Source organism: Orcinus orca, chromosome 21, assembly GCF_937001465.1.
Source record: "Orcinus orca chromosome 21, mOrcOrc1.1, whole genome shotgun sequence".
Lineage (NCBI taxonomy): Eukaryota > Metazoa > Chordata > Mammalia > Artiodactyla > Delphinidae > Orcinus > Orcinus orca.
The window spans coordinates 9,638,441-9,660,961 of NC_064579.1; the positions used below are offsets into that span (position 1 = coordinate 9,638,441).

Here is a 22,521-nt window from a genome sequence, read left to right on the forward strand (position 1 = left end):
CCACCATCCACTGTCAGGCGAGAGTGTTGGGAGAGCAGGGGCGTCTTACAGCACGGTGCCCCAGGTGAGAGACCATTGCCTCCCATTCCTAAAGCCAAACAAGAGGGCTTCTAATAGAATTTTTCTTAAAGACTGGAGGGAACTTCAGTATGTGGAGATTGGCAGCTTGCTTCTTGACTAGCCGTGTGCTGAGCTGTCGGCCTCCCAGGGGCACTCTGATGTTCCTGTGCGCTGTGAATGCTTTCAGGGTTATTGGTGGAGCATGCTGGAATTCTAGGGCAGAGCTTACATTGTCCTTTTGGGTCTCAGAATCTCACAAGTTCCCTGAAGTCTGGGGACATCCTTGGACCAGCAGAGTTCAGATCTAGAGATTTCTGAGGATGAAGGACCCATTGCAGGAGGCCAGGCTAGCAGGCTTGATGGGTTGTAATATAAGGTGTTTGGGGAGAAGATGGGACAGTTTGCACCTCATTCAAGTTCTTCATTGGCCTTAGAGGGTGTAGGAGAGGACTCCAGCAGTCCTGGCCGCTCTCTGTGAAGAATACCAGGTTTAACCAAGAAGTAGCAGTGAGCCTGCCTAGTGAGCACAAGAGATGGTGGCATCCTTCTGGGAGAGGCCCTCAGTTGTGGAGGGTGCTTGGTTAAAGCTAATCTTTTTCTAAGAACATCATCACCCCACCTACTTGGCAGCCACCAGCCGCGGGTGGAACTAGACTGTATCAAAGTGAGTTTGGGGAGAGCCCCTTACCACGCAAGGAGATTCTGGTCCACCATGCCTCCTCTCTCTTTTCAACACTTGAGGGATGTAAGGCTAGGAAAGGAGAAGGAGGAGGGGTCTCAACCAGATCACGAGACCTTCTGGTATCTAACAGGTACTGGAAATTAACGGAGTCTGCTCCACGTTGTTAAGGGAGCTACTGCCCAGTGAGGAAGAGGGAATCCACGTAGCCCAGTTGCAGGTAGTTCCTGTTCCATATTTATACACCAGTAAGCCGAGAAAATTGGAACATTAAGTTAAAGTATCATGGTGGGAGACTAACTCTGCTTGGGGACACTCAAGGACTCAGTTGAGTAGAGGAGACAGGCTCCATTAACATTAGGGCAAATCATAATTGATAAGTGATAGAGGTATGAATAAAATGCTGGGGGGGGATGGAGGCAGACTAAATGGATTCTGATTGGAGGTGGACGGTTGCTCTGAAGACGTGACATCTGAGCTGGAAATGAGAAATTTGAAAGAAGGAAAAACGGTGGGCTCTCACGGTACAAGGATCAGAGTCAAAAAGGCACAGAGAGCAAAGAGTGTAAGTAATCTGCTATGGTTGGAACAGGAAGGGAGGACATGCTCCCCACAGACACTTTCAGGATGCAACGATTACTATCTATGGAATACTCTCAAGTGTCCAGCCGAAACACACCTCCTCAATTCAAGACTGAAATTTCCAAAACCCTGCTGTACATCTATCTGACGATCAAACGAGCACCTCAGATTCGACACACATGAAACCAAATTTGGAAAAAAGCCCACCCTTTTTTTCCTTCTTTCAAATTTCTCATTTCCAGCTCAGATGTCATGTCTTCAGAGCAGCCATCCACCTCCAATCAGAATCCATCTAGTCTGCCGCTACCCCCCGCCAACATTTTATTCATACCTCTATCACTTACCAATTATGATTTGTCCTGAAGTTAATGGAGGGAGGGAAAAACCAGGATAGAATTCAAGGCTGTTCCAACTTGGCTTAATTCGCTTTTCCAGCTCTAAGGATTGTGGACTTTATATGTATTGACAATAAAAAGCCATTGGAGTATTTGAGAACACAGTTTAGAACATTTTAAAGATATTACTCTGGCAAACAAGAGCTAGAGGGAGAAGACAGCAGAGAACAGATGGGCACTGAGCAGGATTTTGCAACAGTTCAGTTGAGAAGTAACGAGTGTCTGAGTCAGAGCATGACAATGAGAATGAAGATGAGGCAGCAGCTCTGAGAGTTAGTGAGAGTCACTGGATGGTGCTAAGAGCTGCAAAGGAGTCCAGTAGGGCTTCTAACTTGGTCTAATAAGTAGGTGATGAAGGCTATGAAACACGGGAAGGGGAACAGATTTGCCAGAGAAGAAGGAAGGCGGGGAAAAAAATAATAATGACCAGCATTTATTGAGCCCCCGCTGTGTACCATCACTTTTCTGTGTGGTTTACACATATTAATTCATTTTATCCTCATCACAACTTTATGAATAGATACTGTTATCATCTCCATCTTACAGATGAGGTTAGATAACAAATTTGGTATAACGTGTGTCGAATTTGAGGTGCTCGTTTGATCGTCAGATAGATGTACAGTAGGGTTTTGGAAATTTCAGTCTTGAATTTAGGAGGTGTGTTTTGGCTGGACACTTGAGAGTATTCTATAGATAGTAATTGTTGCATCCTGAAAGTGTCTGGGGGGAGCATGTCCTGTTATAAGACTGAGAGAGACCCTGGGAAACTGGGAACTCTGCCATTGAAAGAACAGGGAAGAGAGGAGTGTGGCAGGAACGGCCAGCTCTCACCATAATCCACATCCTCTCCTTCCTGGGCACATTACCCAGCCTCCCTTGCAGCTTGGTGTGGCGGATTTCTAGCCAGAAGAATGTGTGAGCAGAAGTGATGTGGCCATACTCCATGCAACCTTTCACGTGGGCTTTTCCATGTTCCTTTCCCTTCCAGCTGACTGGGATGGAGACCTCCAGGGAGACCATCATATGTAGTTGATGAATCCTCCATCAGCCTGGGTCTCTGAGTGATGCGTAAAGCGAAGCATTCCACACCCTCACCACCAACCACGATGACTTGAAACTGCACTGGGCTGTTAGGTGAGCAAAAAATACATTGTCTATTGTTCTTGAATCATTATGTATTTCTGAGTCTACTTTACGGTAGTTACCTACCCTGACCAAAGGAGAGAGACCTGCAAAAGGCATTAAGAAAATTAAAGAGGGAAGAGAATTTATCTCTGTAGTTGCATCTTATGCAGAATTCATATTTCCTTCACAAGGGAGAATTTGCTTAGGTTTGATGTGTGAAATCAGTCAGTCAAGTGACTTCCCTTATTATAAAATTTCTCACAAAACAGGTGAAGACCTAAATCCAGGGGTGACTTTTTTAAAGAACTGTTTTCTCAAAATCCCTCCCCAAACTTCTGATTGAGTCTGCTGTCACTGTTGAAGTAGGAGCAAGTCTAGGGTGAAACTCACTTCACACGCAGCAGGAACAAGCTTATTGCTTCCTTTCAACCACTTGACTTGTACATGCTCTGCTCTGTACAATCTGTCAGAGTCCCCTTTCTTTGCAAGCACAGCACAAAGTTAAGGTCAATCAGCACACAACTGTAGGAACATTGCTGTATTGAAGGAAGACTTCCTTACCCTTTTTAAGTGCTACCTGATACTGACTGAGGCATCGTAAGGAGAAAAAAGCTTAATGCATCCTGCATATTTTGCAGTGCAATGTATTGTGATTACCGTGGAGGATGTATCAGAACTTTGGTTGAAAATGAAGCACCTTTCCAACAGCATTTTGCACAGGAATGTTGTAATGAGTTTTGCAGACGCAAAACATACTGTCCAAATCATCAGGACACATTTCAGACATTTTCTAGGACCAGCTGCTAAGTCATGATTCAGACACAGGCTTTCCTGCAAATTCCAACTCAAGCCACCTGCAACTTTGAACCGTGTGTGTGTGTGTGTGTGTGCACGCGCGTGCGCGTGTGCGCACGAGGGCATGTGTATGTGGCGTGTGTGTGCAAGAGACTTACAGAGGCTGGACAGAGACCTCACCCACTTGTAAAATTGGCATCCTCCGTATTAAGATAAACTTGGGTGGCAAAACGCTTAACTGTTATTTAAAGAGAACAAAGTCCCACATAACAGGAAAGCCTACCTTGGAAATAAGATCTAATTCGCACTGAGTGCCAAAGGAAGAAAGAAGGAATTGAGTGTGCCTTCCCTCCTCGGTCATATCCGAGAGACAGCCAGTCTCGTAAATTTCACATCAACCTAGTTTGGCGTCTAAACCAAATCTGCCGTAATGCTATTTGTAGAAATAGATTGCTGTCTTTTTCATTACTGTTATCAAATGATGCATTTGCGGCTCAGCTCCGAGCTCCTTGACCCATTAAGTGGATTAGACTGCCTGTTGCCTTTGTCCTTTTGGCTTTTGTTTTATCCTCAAATATTCTACCCTTCTGTTTTACATATATAAGATACATGCATGATTATGTATGGCGTGCACATACACACGCCTGCAACTCCAATTAGCCCAGCAACCCCAGCCCTTCTGTTTTGTAGGAGGACTGTGTTCAAATCTCTTAGCAGAGTCATCAATCCTTCTCTGTAGCACAGCCGCAGCTGAAACCCTCTGAGGAATGGCATATCACGAGCCCACCTCAGGGCTCCTTGTCGAGCTGCGCTCAGCAAATTGGAGATCATGCTCCCTATTAAGCTCCTGGCTGGCGTATCATGGCACACTCATTTTCTAGAGCAGCTTACGCCCCGACCCTGCATCTTTCTTGTGCGTGATAATCACCACTCCAGCCCACAGGAGCTGTAGCAGAAAAAAAATACGAGTTCAGGACAGGTTTTGATGGTGCTGTTAATGTGAAAACAGATGCTCTTGTATGGCTGAAGAAAAGTTAAGGGGAAACAAGCAAAGAGAGACACAAAGACCAAGGATTCAATCCTGACTCTTGAAGCCGAAGGATAACTCCAGTAGGCTTCCATGATTGGCTAAACATTTGCTGAGGGTCCACCATGCACGATGTACCATGTTAGGTAGTGGGGAGGCAATGGTGAACATGACCAGTGTTCTCAGCAGCAGCTAGGCAAGGGGGTGTAGAGTTGAACAAGTAATCTTTGTAAAGAGTGCTAGCAGTTGCTATGATATGTGCACTTAGCATGTGAACATTCAGAAGGGGCCTCTAACATATTCTTGGGGAATCAAGGAAGACTGCCTGGAGGAAGTGCCATTTGGGCTGAGGTGTGGCAGAGTGGTAGAAGAGCTATTTCCCTAGGAGAGCTCTGAGTTTTTGGTAGATAATAAGGAATACTCAGTAGCTTGTCTCCAATGTGGCCACCATTAACTTTTTCCCTTGCGCACAGGTATGCCATTCCCCCATTGAGAAGTGGAGTCTATTTCCTTCTCCCTGACTTTGGGCTGGTATTAGTGAGTTGGTTTGACAATATAATGCAGCAGAAGTGATGTTCTGCGTCAGTATCTTTGGGGAAATCCAGTGACCAAGTAAGAAGTCCAGCTATCCTGAGACCACCCTGCTATGAGAAGCCAAAGTCATGTGAAGATGTCTTAGAGGTTGAGTGAGATGCCAATGTAGCCAATATAGAAGAGTGATATGGCCATAACATGACAGCTATGAGACCGTTTCTCCAAGAACTGTGACCCCCAATCCTGTTTAAGTATGCTTTTATTTAAAGCTTCCCAACAGAAGTTTGTTAAATCATGGCTGAGACTCCAGTGTTTCGCCACCAGACCTTCCTGTCTTACATGCCCATATTTCATAGTTTCACCTGCTCTCAGAGTGACATCTGAGAAGGGTGTGAGAACACAGTCCCCCCTCACCTTCAGACCTCCTCTCTCTGACCACCATTGTTCTCTCAACTTCTCATTCCGAGTTCCCTGGGAGTAGTCGCCCAAAGAACTACTGTGCAAGTGCTGCAGATTTGCTCTGATGTTTAATCACCCGTGGAAACCATTTGTTTAAGCAATTAAGAATTTGGGTATAGGGCATTTCTAGGGATTAATGACCAGGTGGTAAAACCTGACTGCTTACAGCCTTGACAAAGACTGTTTTTATCAGCAGGAAATGACCTGCTTCAAGGTGACTGATGATATTTACTTGGAAAATTAGATGAACAAGGGCACAGATTCATTTTGAGGGATTCAAGGATGACAGTATAGTGAAAGCATTTCTTGGGCAAGACTAGCTTCCGGGTTAGCTCGTTGAAGCATTTTGCCCTTGGTTTTACACACAGAGGAGCGCTCTGTAAACATTCTTTTAAGTGTATCCTAAAGGGCTAAAGTCAAGAAATGAGCAAAATATCTGTATCACTGTTGTTGAGATATTTAAAGTTCAGCAGGAATATGAAATTGTGTGATGCAGTGGAAAGTATAGTAGATCAAAAGTTGAGACCAGGGCACTAGACCAGATGTGTCATTTCTTACCTTTGTGACCATGGACAAGCCACTTCACTTCTAAGTTTATTCGTGTGTAAAATGAGACATGTGGAAGAAGTGATCCCAAAGGCAATCCCAGCTCTGTCATTTTGCAAGTATAGCCTCAGACTATTATCATCAAGTCATCTAGAGAAAATCTGATGCAGTCAGAAATATGATGTTGTACCGGTGTAATGCTCTTCTTTTTCTGAGGCAGTCGAAGAATTCTGCACACACCAGTCACATGGGCTACTTGGCAACCTGTTTTCATGACTGAGTGAGTTGCCTGGGAGATACCATGCTTCCCAGTCTCGCCAACCCTGTCTCAGTGCCTGATGTGCCCACCCGCTTGCTGCTCTTCCTGGTCTTGTCCATAGAAAGCCCTTCCTACGAACAAATCAGAAAGGATAACCAATAAGCTCACAGTTGTTGGGAAGGGTTTATTTCATGGATGCCAGATTTGGAAGAAGTTTCTGAATAATGGATGGGCTATCGGCAAAGAAGCCTTCGGGAAGTTCACAGAGGCTGGAAGGGAAAGATAGGGCACTGAGGCCTTTGTGCCTAGTTACAGTGATACCTGGATGGCCAGGACAAAAGAAAGGGCCCTTGTTAGAAAAGGCAAGTCAGGAGTTAGGGTCTCTTTGTGGGATTAATTTCTCTTCCTCAAAGAACAAGCTTCTGCAACCAAGGATGCGCGTTTTGTGCATTTGTGCATTTGAAGCTGTAAATTCCACAGGCATTGTATGGGGCACTGTGACCACTTGAATCACCAGGATCCACCGCCTCACCTCTGTGCAGGAGGTGTTATTATCGCTATTTGGCAGATGAGAAAGTTGAGGCTTACCTAGGATAAATAATGTTCCCAAGGTCATGCAATTGAGGTCAGATACTATTTTTTTGTCTGTCTGATTCCAGGACCTATTATATCATGCTGTTTCTCCCCTCCCAGGCAAAACACAGAGCAGATAATCTGTTTCCAAATAATTGGGAGTGAACTATGAATTTATGTATTTAATTTTAACTCCAAATGGACGCTAACCCTTACACTATGTGCCCCAGTGCTCTCCACATGTGACCTCATTTAATACTTACAATGTGCTTTGGACACAGCTACTATTATTAAGTCCATTTTTCAGATGGGAAAGAGTCACAGAACAGTTGAGTGGCTTATCCAAGATTCTACAGCCAGTAATTGGATTTCAACCCTCATGACATCGATAATCAACTGTATCTTAGTGCCTCTTTTGATGATTTTTCTCTGTTGATTTTGGAACGTAAAGAGTGAAAAGAACACCAGTAAAACCAATAAAAGATTGGATGTGAAAAAGGTTTCGCCTCCACACCACATGGCTTAATCTTCCCAAGGGGGAGCATGGCAGTGAGAAGGGAACGTGGATTTTCTCTGTGGTCCCACCCTCAGCTGGAGAGGCTGCAGGGCAGGCACACAGCCCATTCTCACGCGGAAACAGTGGGATTCAGCTCTGACAAGGGAGGCAAAGGAAAGAAACATAAGCTGCCATCAGCTGATTTCTTTTTAAACATTAGAGGGGGAAAAACAGGCAGATGATAACTCAGCACTGTAAAGCTTTGCAGCTTGTGATGGTGTTAATCACATCTCCAGGATAAGACAGGCAGAGTTAGATGCGGAGATTGGTTACCATGCTGTGTGTTCTGACTGCCACAGTTACTGCCCTAACTAGCTTAATTTTCCCCAAAGCCAATAAATCGAGAGGGAGGAGACTCCACAGAGTGGAGTGGGGCTGAAGAGTTAGAAGACATAACAATTTCTAAGCACAGTCTTACTGATTCTAGGTTCTGTATGAATCAACTGTGCAATATGGTTATTTATGTATTTATTTTTAACATCTTTATTGGAGTATAATTGCTTTACAATGGTGTGTTAGTTTCTGCTTTATAACAAAGTGAATCAGTTATACATATACATATATTCCCATATCTCTTCCCTCTTGCGTCTCCCTCCCAAAGAAGTGGGCACAGTTGTGTTTGCACCATCAGATATAAAGTACACAGAATAAAGAATGTCAGAGGTGATGGTCCCGTTTTATTCTGGGTTGGTCAGAGCCCACCCAGAATAGGGTATCAGTTCTAGGCACCATAGTCAGAGAGAGTACAGCTGGGGCAGAGCCACCAGAATACTTGCAACTATTAGCCCCCAAAAGAGGGGAGGAGCATGACTGGGGAGGGGCTAAGGTTGGAAAAGAAGCTTTCCCAAAGAGGTGACAGAAAAGGTATGGATCTTGGGCACCGGGGGGATGACACTTTCCTAGAAAATCAGAAGGAAAAACCTACTGCCATTCAGAGCAACACACAAAGTTTGTACAATCAAGTACTCTTGGTAGTTACATTTTGCTCTTATAACCAGAAGTTGGTTTTCTCTGACTACGCTTTTAAAATTGCACTCCCACCTGACCCCTTTCTCCATCCCATCTCCCTAATTAAATCTCCTCGGTAGTCTTTATCAACACTGGGCATGCTTTATTCCTTTATTTATTTATGATCTTCACCTATTAGAAATTATACTCACAAGGGTGTTCACTGTGCCTTTTCCTCCCACTGTATTCCCAGAGCCTAGAATTGTACCTGAAACAGAGTAGGTTCTCAGTATATATTAATTAACAGCAGTTGTTAATGGATGAATGAATGAATGAATGAAGAGACACCAGCAGCAGAAATAGTGAGATATGGAGGAGGGTGGTACACGTGTTTCACTGCCTGGATGCTAGAAGCACAGATGACTCTGACCATGGAAGAGTGTGAATGTCTCATCAGGTGGAGGTTGTATCAGATGATCGTCTCTAGACCAGTAATTTTATGAAACTTCAGGGAGATGAAGAGAAAGGATAGAAATCGCTTTCTGAGGATTTGATGTAAGGTATGGCTCTGAGCTGTTGCCGCAAACTGAACAAAATGAAGTCTAAGATGAAACATAAAGGTTTTCCGTTGCGGAGGAGCTAACAATCAGGGTGGAAAAGGAGCTGTCACGAGCTTTCTTAGTTTGGGTGGTCTTTGGCGCCAGGAGAGATTTTTTTTTTCTTTTTCTGTATGCGGGCCTCTCACCGTTGTGGCCCCTCCCGTTGCGGAGCACAGGCTCTGGACGTGCAGGCTCAGCGGCCGTGGCTCGCGGGCCCAGCTGCTCCGTGGCATGTGGGATCTTCCCGAACCGGGGCACAAACCCGTGTCCCCTGCATCGGCAGGCCGACTCTCAACCACTGCGCCACCAGGGAAGCCCCCCTTCTCTTATAGTAAACCTTTTCGGTTACCTTCAAACTCAGTAAAGTCTCAACAGCCTTGATTATTGTAACAAAGAAAGAAATGACGGGGGTTGGGGGGAGGCTGCTTTTATTTATGTATTTGTTTATTCTTTTTCAAATCTTTATTCTTTGTGTTTCCTCCAGTGTTTTCTTGCTTTTTATTCTTGCTTCAGATTTTGTTGTTGTTCTTCCAGATTTCATCCTATGTCTTCTTTTACCAAAATGCTTTCTTAACACATTTGGCTATTCCATTAGCTTGCTAGGACTGCAGTAACAAAGTACCATAAACTGGGTGGCTTAAATAACAAAAATTTATTGTTCCACAGTTCTGGAGGCTAGAAGCTTAAGATCAAGATGTTGCAGGGTTGATTTCCTCATGGAACAGGAGAATCTGTCCCATGACTCTTTCCCTGCTCCTGCAAGCTTTGCTGGAAATCTTTGCTGTTCTTTGGCCTGTTATACGTCACCCTCATCTCTGCCCTCATCTTCACGTGGTGCTCTCCCTGGGCGCACGTCTGTCCAAATTTCCTCTTTTTATAAGGACATCAATTACATTGGATTTGGGTTCAGCCTAATGACCTCATCTTTACTTGGTCATCTGCAGAGACCCTATTTCCAAATTCAGTCACATTCACAGGTTCTGGGGGTTAGATATCAACCTCTTTTCGCGGCGGGGGGGGACACAATTCAACCCATAACAGGTATCTTGTGATTGGCCACATGACCAGTCTTCTACGGGGACCCAAACAATGCTGCATATTGTGATTTTTTTTCTCTACATGTTAGCAATACATCAGGGATCTATTAGGGGCCATCAAACTCTAGAATTCTATGGCTCTATTTGTCAGAAATAGAACTCAGTTCAAGTCATGAACCTAGTCAACAGATCCACATGAAAGCAGTGTTTCTCAAGTGGTCACAGAATTATAGTTTTGGAATAAAACCCTCCCATCCCTTCCTATTTTTAATCCACTGAGGCATAGAAAAGGCATTAAAGATAAAAGGATAAATCATATGCAGAGTGGGGATTGGTAATTAAGCAGGAGAATTGGGTCTTGAAGACTTCCCTCAGTAGTAGAATTGCTTGAAACCATGGTGACTTAAAGAAGGAAGCATTGCCTTGGATGACCATGTACTTCAGTTTTCCTCTGCCAAGTAGCTGGTTGGCTTTGTTTGTAACCAGGACTTGGCTGAAAGTTTTTTTTGTATCCATAATCATCTAAAGGATAATACAGTAAATCCCCTCCGTACGAATGAGTTCTGTTCCGAGAGCGTGTTCGTTAAGTCCAACAATGTTAGCCTAGGTACCCAACTAACACAGTCGGCTATATGTACTGTAATAGGTTTATAATACTTTTCACACAAATAATACATAAAAAACAAACAAACAGAAAAAATAAAGAAAACATTTTTAATCTTACAGTACAGTACCTTGAAAACTACAGTAGTACAGTACAACAGCTGGTATACAGGGGCTGGCATCGAGTGGACAGGCAGGAAGAGTTCCTGGCTGGAGGAGGGAGAGCAGGTGGGAGATGGTAGAGTGAAGGATCGTCAGCAATAGGTGATGGAGGGCAAGCTGCCATTTCCCTCACGCCTGACGCTGATGGCACAAGTTCTGGTTCCTTGCTGGATTCAAGCTTATCTACCCTCTTGAAAAAACAATCCAGTGATGTCAGGGTAGTAGCTCTTTTTTTCTCATCATAGATGACGCGGTAGCACTGGGTTGCATTCTGAACGGCTGCTGCAACCTTTGTGTACCGTTCTACATTCATTTGGTTCCTGTGCCTCAAAATCTAACAGTGCCTCCTCAAATAAAGAAAATCCCCTGCCATTTCCTGCATCATGAATCTCTTCAGTTCTTCAGTTACTTCTTCTTCCTCTTGTCTCTCTTTGTCCTTTCTCTGAGCCTCCAATTCCTGGTGCTTCTTAGCAGTACCAGCTACATCACTGCTGCTTTTACGCTTGCTTCCGGACATCCTGGGCTTGAAATAAAGATACTGTACTACTGTACAGTAAAGTACACAAAAACATAACCACTTGTAGAGGATGCACGCGTGTGACAGTGTATGCCAGACACGTGAACTAACTTGCGTGATTGGACATGTGAACGCACATTCGCATCTTTGAAAGTTCACAATTTGAAGGTTCATGTGTAGGGGACTTACTGTCTAATTTCAAACTGTGATCAGAGATCATGAGACATATTTTTATTTATTTCTCCTGGGTACTGACTAAGAGCCTGGGCACAATAGAGGATGATACTTAGAATCAGAAATTGAAATGTTGGAGGAGACAGGACCTGAGAATTCATCAGTCAGCTCACTTCACTGAGGAGGATTCTGAAATCTAGGTCTGCAGGTGTTGAATGGGCAGCAGAAGAGTAGAACTGATTTCAGGTGTCCTGACTCCCAGTCCAGTCATCCTTCCAGAAGGAAGTTCTGCTAGAGTTTCTCTTGCCTCTTCAAGCAGCCCTCATGTCTAAGATCTCAGGTGACATTCTGACAAAAAGATCATATGCTCTAGAATGTTAGGGCTCGACGGAGCCTTGTAGATCACCTAGTGACTAGACTAGACTCTAGTCCAAACACCTAACTCTCCAGAGTGGAAAACTGGGATCCAGAGAGAAACTAAGTTCCTACCATCAGCCAGAGACAGAGCTGGGGCTGGAACCCAGGTCTCCTGGTGGAACTTAGCCCTCTCTTTCCTGACTTCTTTTGCATTGAGTAATCCTTACGATTCCATTTGTCTCCTTTGTTGGCTTATTAGCTATAACTTTGTTTTGTTTTGTTATTTATTTAGCCATTTATTTAAGGTTTATAGTTTGCGTCTTTATCTTTTCACAGTCTATGTTCAAGCGATTATACCATGACTTCACTTATGGCATAAGAACCTTTCTTTTCTCTCTTCCTAGCTTTTATGCTATTGTTGCCATGCATTTTACTTACACAGATGCTATGAACCCCAAAATACATTGCTATTATTTTCGTTTGAATAGTCAGGTATATTTTAAAGAGATTAATTAAGAAGAGAAAAGACTTACATATTTACTCAAGTGCTTACCATTTCCTGTGCTCTTCCTCACTTGCTGTAGATCCTTGTTTTCATCTGGTATCATTTCCCTTTGGTGATACACTTTTTCAGCTTTTATAAGTCAGAAAAAGTCTTTCTTTCATCTTCATTTTGTGAAAGATATTCCTGCTAGATTTAAATTGTAGATTAACAAACTCTAGCTGTCTTGGTCACTCTAGTCACTCAGATTTGTCTCTTCAACTCAGGGAATCGACTGGGCTTCTCCTGGGTCCCCCCTCCTCAAGCTGCAGCCTGGAAGCGCTCTCAAGGCAGTCAGCTGGGACAACCTTAGGGCTCATCTCTTAATGTTTCTCACTTCTTTTATTTATTTATTTGGCCACGCCACACAACATGCAGGATCTTGGTTCCCCGACCAGGGATTGAACCCATTGCTGCGATTATCACTGCCTTAGAGCCATTGTTCTGTCATTTTCTCTGTTGGGAATGAATTTTAATATCTATCTGCTCCTTGAAGTTGCATCTTAAATATTACTGATTAAAGCAGGCCTTCTCTGATCCTTACTCATTGTTCTTTATGATCGCTGGCTGCTTGTTTCCTTTTGTTGGATGTTCTCATTTTATAATTATGGATTTATGCATTTGTTTACCTACTTATGAGCTCACCTGCCCCTGTTCCCCACACCCACACCAGAGTGAGCTCCACAAAGTGTAGGCACCATGTCTATTTCATTCACATCTATTTCATCTCTGTACACCCAACACCCAATACAGTGTCTGGTACATATTAAATTCTCAACCCAGAAGAGCTGGATGTATGAGACCGTTCCCTGGCTTATATATTCCTTCTCTGAACTAGCTTACTTTATCATGTCCTTTAACTTTCAGCGTGAACCCTTCTGAAAATGTGGAGCACATGCTAAAGAGGTGGCATCTGGATATCCTACTTGCCCAGGAGGAGTACCACTGTTGGAATACCTCCTGCCAGATGGTTCAGCAGGCCATAGTCTGACTCTGGTGTGATGTTTCACTGAATGTGGGGAAAATTTCCAGTAGCAGGACTCAATCCCCAAAACAGGGCACCTCGAAGACCAAACAGACATTGTTCAGAGAGAATTGTGTCGTTAAGGCTAACAAGGAATCTGCTTAAAGGAGAAACCACTGAATCATAGAATAAGGCATCGCATGGATATTCTAACAGGGAGGTAATGAAGAGAGATTACCACCCTCGTATTCAGTCACTAACTATTTGCCTCTTAGGGCCATCACAAAAACAACAATTATAATAACTCATTTTTTCAAGAGCATTACATTTGCAAATGATGGGACCAACAAGGGATTCATTTCCAAAGTATACAGATTTTGATATTGAGCTTATATAGCTCAATATCAAAAAAAAACAAAGGCTAGGGGCAACCTAGAAGCCACTTGGAAATTCATCTCACAATGTGGGCACAAAAATCATAATTTCACCTATTTTGAGGCCAGAATTCATCCTAGAGACCAGCGTCTGGCTTTCTTGGGGTCCTGTGGCCATAGCCATGTAGGAAAGAAGGATTACAGAGGCTGGAAGCCAGACCATGCTAAATACATCAGAATCCAGTGATGAAATGATGCATCTTAAATATTTTAAAAGTTTTTATTGGTTAAAAATTATGTATAGAAACAATATGGAGGATACATCAATAACGTATCAAGGTTAACTTGGGTGGATGTGGCAGGGAAGACTGGAGTCTAAGAAGGGAAAACATCTTTATTCAGGATGCTAAAAATAACAGCTTTGTACGCCATGTTGAACATTACTGTCGAACACAGCCAAGTTATTATATATCCTCAATCTAGCTTACACCTGCCATACAAATATAGTGGTACTAAAAAGAATTTTTAAGTTAAGCCTCTGCTCAGTGCACTCTCTCTAAAAAATACGTTGCTACTTTTAAAATAGCTATAAATGGAGTAAGTTCAAAAGGTAAATGTCCCAACAAAATAAAGAGCATTTCTTATCACTTTGGCATAATTTTTTTATTATGGTATTTTCTCTTTTCCTACCTCCTCTCTTCAGGCAAATAATCAGCTTTCTCTATGTGGCCTATGGGGAAGGATGTGACAGGCAGAAAGCATGAAAGGCTTGAGAGGTTGTGTTCTGTGTTCCCAAAGCCCCAGCCCTTGGGGGAATTTAAGGATTCACCTATAAACCAGTCTCCAAAATCCACTCCCATCCAAGATAAGAAAACAATTCCTCCAAGGCTAAGGAGGGTGTAAGAGCGATGGGGAGGATAAGAGCGAAGAAATCAGTATGATCCTAGGAGAGAAACCTGCACATCCTCTCCAGCAAAGACCTGGAGAGATGAACAGATCACAGAAAGATAGAGCATGGCTACATGGTACTGCGTCTAGGGGGTAATGGGGCTAAAGAGACTCACAAAGGCTCCTAGATGTCCAACACAGCCCAGAAGCAGTAACGAGCTGCCAGAGCTGAAGGGTCACGGAGACAAAGGCTGTCTCAGCAGCACCTGCATGGACCAGTGGTTGAGGACCCGATAGGTTCACATCAGCCCATGTCTCCGCACTATAGGAGGTGTGCTGATCCTGGATAAAATCCTAGAGCGGGGGAAGCCTCCAAATTCACTAAGATTATGCTTGTACCATCCCAGACTTCTGCCTTGAGCCACGATGGAGTAACAGGAACAAAATGTATCCTCCTACCAGAAACAACAACAACCACCACCCAGACAATATATATAAAACAATGGTTTTTAAGGCATTGGACATCAGGTAGTGAAGGACAGTGACCCCTAAGAAATGAGAAATGGGGAATTCCATTGCCTCCAGCGGTTAGGACTTCCATTGCTGAGCTAAACAAAAGAGATAGAAATTTAACCGTGGTGTTTCCAACTCTCTGGTCAGGAGGCTATTGCTCTGGTCCAGTGTGTATGTGGGGTGACCCGATGAAACAGTGTCAGTGAAGATGGAGAGAAATGGGAGGCTTTTACATCCCTCCTCTCACCCTCTGGCACCCCATACATCCACTCGCAATACTTCCAATACTGATGTTTCATCTAGTTCCTGACTTTGGTATCATGGAAATCATTCCTTTAGCTCTCCTTCCAATCTCTCCCTTACCCAGCTGTCGTCTGATTCCATGTCTCATTTCCAGAAAATGATGATGATGAGAAAAGCAAGAGAAAGAGACAGAAAGTACAAATCAATACATGAATTAGAACATGAATCAAATGAAAGGAAAGAAATGTTTTGGAAAAATGGCCGATGGCAGAATGCCAGCATCAATGTGCCCATTCAAAGAGGAAATGGATGATGTCTTAGGAAAAGGATGGATTAACCTGGTCCACTTGGGGAGATTAGGTGTAGGATCTTATAAACTAAAGTCCCCATTAATTTTCTGGTTCTGACACTGATGGTGGACTGAATCTTGGGACTTCTACCTTAGCTTTAAGGCAAATGACATGTATTGTAAGAAGGCATTATAACCTAGAATTTAGGTTCTAGCAAGCCAAAGAGGGGGCACTTCCCCATGGGTTTCTTCTGTTGTATCAACTGGTTACATGTGGTTCCTAAGCACTTAATAATATGGACAGTCTGGATTTGAGATATACTGTCAGTGTAAAATACTCACTGGATTTGATGACTTGACGCAAAAACAAGAACTTAAAATATCTTGTTAATGATGTTTATATAGATTATATGTTGAAATGATATTTTGGGTATTGGGATAAAAGAAATTATTAAAAGTAACTTCACCAATTCCCATTTACCATTTTTAAGCATGACAACTAAAAATTTTACATGATATATGTAGCTCTCATTATGTTTCTTTTGGATAGCACTGCTCTAGATTATAATAGTAACTGGCACTTACTGAGGACGCAGTGTGTTCCAGACACTGTTCTAAGCAGGTTACATGCAACTTCTAATTTTAATCTTCACAACAAATTTAGGGGTACATACTAATATAGTTCCCTTTTTACAAATAAAGAAACCAAAGAACGGAGGAATTAAGTAACTTTTCTAAATTCACACGATTGGACTGTGGCAGAGTGGGGATTCGAACTCAGCCAGGCCAGCTCCAGAGCTTACATTCTTTCACCCCATTGCCCTACCTCTTGGTGTTGAGTTGAGAACTGCTTCAGCATCTCATACAGAGTTGACTGGAGTGGGTTTAAGAGATAATAAGAAGAGAGGAATGAGAGACAGAAAGTATAGGTAACTCTTTCAAAGAGATTTGCTACCAAGGGGAGCAAAGGAATTAGGTATAAGTTGGTGGGGTAAGTGGAGTCAACCTTCCTTTTCCTTTTCTTTTCCAAGATGAGAGAAGGACTTGCACGTTAGTATGCTGATGGGAATAATACAGTAGAGACTAAAACTAGATGACATAGAAGAGAAAGGAGAATTCAGGAGTGAAGTTCTGGAGCAGGTGGAGGACATGGGACCTGGTACCCATGTGGAGGGCGTGTCTTTAAATTGGAACATGACAAGTTGGTCCACTAACAGGTGGGAAGGCAGGAGATATGCTGTGAGAATCTGTGGAAGGTCACTTCTGAGTGAAGTAGGAAGTAATGTCATCAGCTGGGAGTAAGGATGGTGGCAGAGTTGTGGATTTCAGTAGATAAGAGAAGATTTGGAATAATCTAGGAGCATGGAAAGAAAATGGGTTCTAGACACTGATGGGATTTCATAGGCAGCAAAGCCAGAAGCTTTAAGGACAATAAGTGACTGTTTCCTTTTTTATTTTTTTTAATGGAATGAAATTTGCCATCTATTTGTTTGAAATGAGTCAAATGCTGGTCAGGTGGGGCTGTTGGCAAAGAAGGAAGGAGATGGTTTTTCAAAAACTGAGCCAGAGCTTGGCATCAGTGATTAAAATGGACTGGTATTGGCTTCCCTGGTGGCACAGTGGTTGAGAGTCCACCTGCCGATGTAGGGGACACGGGTTCGTGCCCCGGTCTGGGAAGATCCCACATGCCGCGGAGCGGCTGGGCCCGTGAGCCATGGCTGCTGAGCCTGCGTGTCTGGAGCCTGTGCTCTGCAACAGGAGAGGCCACAACAGTGAGAGACCCGCGTACTGCAAAAAAAAAAAAAAAAAAAAAAGTCTTCCAGCAAACAAAAGCCCAGGACCAGATGGCTTCATAGGCGAATTCTCTCAGACATTTAGAGAAGAGCTAACATCTATCCTTCTCAAACTCTTCCAAAATATAGCAAGGGAGGAACACTCCCAAACTCATTCTACGAGGCCCCCATCACTCTTATACCAAAACCAGACAAAGATGTCACAAAAAAAGAAAACTACAGGCCAATATCACTGATGAACATAGACGCAAAAATCCTGAACAAAATACTAGCAAACAGCATCCAACAGCACATTAAAAGGATCATACACCATGATCAAGTGAGGTTTATCCCAGGAATGCAAGGATTCTTCAATGTACACAAATCAATCAATGCGATACACCATATTAACAAACTGAAGGATAAAAACCATATGATAATCTCAGTAGATGCAGAAAAAGCTTTTGACAAAATTCAACACCAATTTATGATAAAAACTCTTCAGAAAGTAGGCATAGAGAGAACTTACCTCAACATAAAAAAGCCGTATATGACAAACCCACAGCCAACATCATTCTCAATGGTGAAAAACTGAAACCATTTCCTCTAAAATCAGGAACAAGACAAAGATGTCCACGCTCACCACTCTTATTCAACATAGGTTTGGAAGTCCTAGCCACAGCAGTCAGAGAAGAAAAGCAAATAAAAGGAATCCAAACCAGAAAAGAAGAAGTAAAGCTGTCACTTTCTATAGATGACATGACACTATACATAGAGAGTCCCAAAGATGCTACCAGAAAACTACTAGAACTAATCAACGAATTTGGTAAAGTAGCAGGATACAAAATTAATGCACAGAAATCTCTTGCATTCCTATACGCTAATGATGAAAAATCTGAAAGAGAAATTACGGAAACACTCCCATTTATCACTGCAACAAAAAGAATAAAATACGTAGGGATAAACCTACCTAAGGAGACAAAAGACCTGTATGCAGAAAACTGTAAGACACTGATGAAAGAAATTAAAGATGATACAAACAGATGGAGAGATATACCATGTTCTTGGATTAGAAGAATCAACATTGTGAAAATGACTGCACTACCCAAAGCAATCTGCAGATTCAATGCAATCCCTATTAAACTACCAATAGCATTTTTCACAGAACTGGAACAAAAAATTTCACAATTTGTATGGAAACACAAAAGACCCCGAATAGCCAAAGCAATCTTGAGAAAGAAAAACGGAGCTGGAGGAATCAGGCTCCCTGACTTCAGACTATACTACAAAGCTACAGTAATCAAGACAGTATTGTACTGGCACAAAAACAGAAATCTAGATCAATGGAACAGGATAGAAAGCCCAGAGATAAACCCACACACATATGGTCACCTTATTTTTTATAAAGGAGGCAAGAATATACAATGGAGAAAAGACAGCCTCTTCAATAAGTGGTGCTGGGAAAACTGGACAGCTACATGGAAAAGAATGAAATTAGAACACTCCCTAACACCATACACAAAAATAAACTCAAAATGGATTAAAGACCTAAATGTAAGGCCAGACACTATAAAATTCTTAGAGGAAAACATAGGAAGAACACTCTTTGACATAAATCACAACAAGATCATTTTTGACCCACCTCCTAGAGAAATGGAAATAAAAATAATAAACAAATGGGACCTAATGAAACTTAAAAGCTTTTGTACAGCAAAGGAAACCATAAATGAGATGAAAATACAACCCTCAGAATGGGAGAAAACATTTGCAAATGAAGCAACTGACAAAGGATTAAACTCCAAAATATACAAGCAGCTCATGCAGCTCAATATCAAAAAAACAAACAACCCAATCCAAAAATGGCAGAAGATCTAAATAGACATTTCTCTAAAGAAGATAAACAGATTGCCAACAAACACATGAAAGAATGCTCAACATCATTAATCATTAGAGAAATTCAAATCAAAACTACAATGAGGTATCACCTCACACCAGTCAGAATGGCCATCTTCAAAAAATCTACAAACAATAAATGCTGGAGAGGGTGTGGAGAAAAGGGAACCCTCTTGCACTGTTGGTGGGAATGTAAATTGATACAGCCACTATGGAGAACAGTATGGAGGTTGCTTAAAAAACTACAAATAGAATTACCATATGACCCAGCAATCCCACTACTGGGCATATACCCTGAGAGAACCGTAATTCAAAGAGAGTCATGTACAACAATGTTCATTGCAGCACTATTTACAATAGCCAGGACATGGAAGCAACCTAAGTGTCCATCGACAGATGAATGGATAAAGAAGATGTGACACATATATACAATGGAATATTACTCAGCCATAAAGAGAAATGAAATTGAGTTATTTGTAGTGAGGTGGATGGACCTAGAGTCTGTCATACAGAGTGAAGTAAGTCAGAAAGAGAAAAGCAAATACCGTATGCTAACACATATATATGGAATCTAAAAAAAAAAAAAATGGTTCTGATGAACCTAGGGCCAGGACAGGAATAAAGACGGAAATGTAGAGAATGGACTTGGGGACTCGGGGAGGGGGAAGGGTAAGCTGGGACGAAGTGAGAGAGTAGCATTGACATATATACACTACCAAATGTAAAATAGCTAGTGGGAAGCAGCCGCATAGCACAGGGAGATCAGCTCGATGCCCTGTGTCCACCTAGAGGGGTGGGATAGGGAGGGTGGGAGGGAGATGCAAGAGGGGGGAGATGTGGGGATATATGTATAAGTATAGCTGATTCACTTTGTTGTACAGCAGAAACTACCACACCATTGTAAAGCAATTATACTCCAATAAAGATGTTAAAAAATATAATAAAAAATAAGAATGCACATAAAAATAAAAGAAATACATATAAACCACATAAATTCCTCCTCAACCATTAGAGTCAGAATTTTAAAACTTGTCGTTGGATAATCCATGGTTGAAAAATCTATGGCAAAACGATTAGGGGACTGAAAATTCACCTGGAGGCAAGTGCATTTTCCAAAGTCCTTATTACTGTATATTCTTTTTATTTTTTTGGCCACACCGTGGGGCTTGCAGGACCTTAGTTTCCCAACCAGGGATTGAATCCGTCCCCTTGGCAGTGAAAGCTCGGAGTCCTAACCACTGGACCGCCAGGGAATTCCCATTATTGCTATATATCCAAATATACAGGTAAATAAAGAACTCTAGATAGGGTAATGTCAAAGAGCTTAAAACAATAATAAAATAGCTCTTAAAATAATAATAATACTGTACAATACATTATAATTTAGCTTTCACACAGAGATGACTTCTGAGAAGGTGCGTAGCTGAGAGAAGAGAAGGGAGGTGGATCTTAGTTGGAAGAGGAATCACTGGCACCCTCCTCCTCCATCTCTTGCCTGTCCACTCTCTGTGGTCCTTTCTGGAAGGTGAATCCCGTGCTTGTGGCTTCAGCAGAGGGCGCTGTGTGAAGAGCTTGCGGGTCCTGAGTGAGCCTTCTCCTCCTTTGAAGAAATTATACTGGGCAGGCCGAGTAGTCTCTTTAAAAAAGCTCTGCGCCTCTTTATTGGTTGTAGTCAGTCCTTTAAACTCGATCCTTTTGGCTTTTGCTTTTACCTGTGTTCAAAGTGGAGCCTTTGAGTGGTAAATTTTAACCAATCGATTTCTTTGGGGAGTTTTTTTTCTTTCCGGTATTCTCTGAGAAATGCTGCCCGCCCACTTTGCTAGTCACTGGGAAGGGCTGGCTGAGCGGCAGACGCCTCTCCAACACAAGGGTCTCCACCTGCCCAGGCTCCATATTGTTACTGTAAATTATCAGGTGAGGGGACCAGGGAAGCAATTTAAATTCCCTTTTTCAGACAAAGTCACTTCCAGCACTTATACGATAATAATAGAGTCTTCTTTTCAGCGCTTACTATGTAGCAAGCCCTCTTCCAAACGCTTTTCTGTATTATCTCTTTTAATGCTCATATCTGCTGAGTGAGGCAGCTATTGCTATTTTTTCAGTTTTACACGTGGAGAGGAGACTAGCAGAGGGGAAAAGTAACTTGCCCAGGATCATACGCTAAACGGCAAAGCAGGGCTTGCAGACAGCTTTCTGATTCCACGCCCTTCACTCTTAACCCCTCCAGCAGGCTGCCTCCTTATGTATCATTATTACCACCTCTCCTTGTCGTGATCACAAACCCCACACCCAGCTTACTTCCCAGACTTGCCCAGTAGCAACAGCTCTCAAAGCTACCAGATCACCGAGGAGTATTACACAGAGTCATGTGTGTTCATGAGAGGGCACGAAAATACTCTATGGGCTGGGAGAAACACACAGAAGAATGGAGGCAGAGGTGAGAGCCTGTTAGACCAATCCGGTTTCACAAGGTTCTTTCATAAGACAACTTTACATGGACTTAGAGTGACTTTTGTGCAATGACCGTAATTCAGGTGGTGGTAGGAAAAGCATACAGAAGTAAATCTGCAAAAATCTAAATTCCTTTAAGAGAACTTGCAGCCTATTTTATCTGTTACTGTTAGGGTCTCCCTCATTGGTAATTGTCGATTCTTTTAAGAGAAAGAATACTAGTTAAATGACCTAATCTAGGATCTACCACTTTTTACCGTTGACGTAGGACGCCTTTGACCCTCTCCTAGGTCACAGAGCAATAATCATAATAGCTTTATTATTCCTAGCTTCACGTAGCATCTGCCCTGGCTTTATTTCTTCTTGTATCTCCCTTTGTCCTCATTAGGCTTGTCATACGTTACACACCGTACTAAGCCTCTGGAATCCATTCTTCAACAAGATGAGTGAATAAATGAACTGTTTCATAGCTCTTTTGGAGCATAAAAGAGATAATAAGAAAATGATTTTGAAACAGTAATGTTTCAGTTTATTGCTATTCCTCCCTCCTAGAATGTCTCTTCCTCCAATTGATGTTATAATAATTTTTTCTGGGGGTTCTTTCTT

At 42.5% G+C, this 22,521-nt stretch overlaps 1 protein-coding gene across 3 annotated transcripts in view; it reads left to right on the forward strand.

Annotated features, from left to right (window-relative positions):
* FUT10 (fucosyltransferase 10) overlaps window positions 1-22,521 on the forward strand; it is a 242,347-nt gene that overhangs the window by 112,797 nt on the left and 107,029 nt on the right. For all 3 annotated transcript variants that reach the window (XR_007474652.1, XR_007474653.1, XR_007474654.1), the window contains exon 6: window positions 2,705-2,850. The gene's annotated coding sequence lies outside the window, so the exon portion shown is untranslated. The remainder of the gene's footprint in view (window positions 1-2,704; window positions 2,851-22,521) is intronic.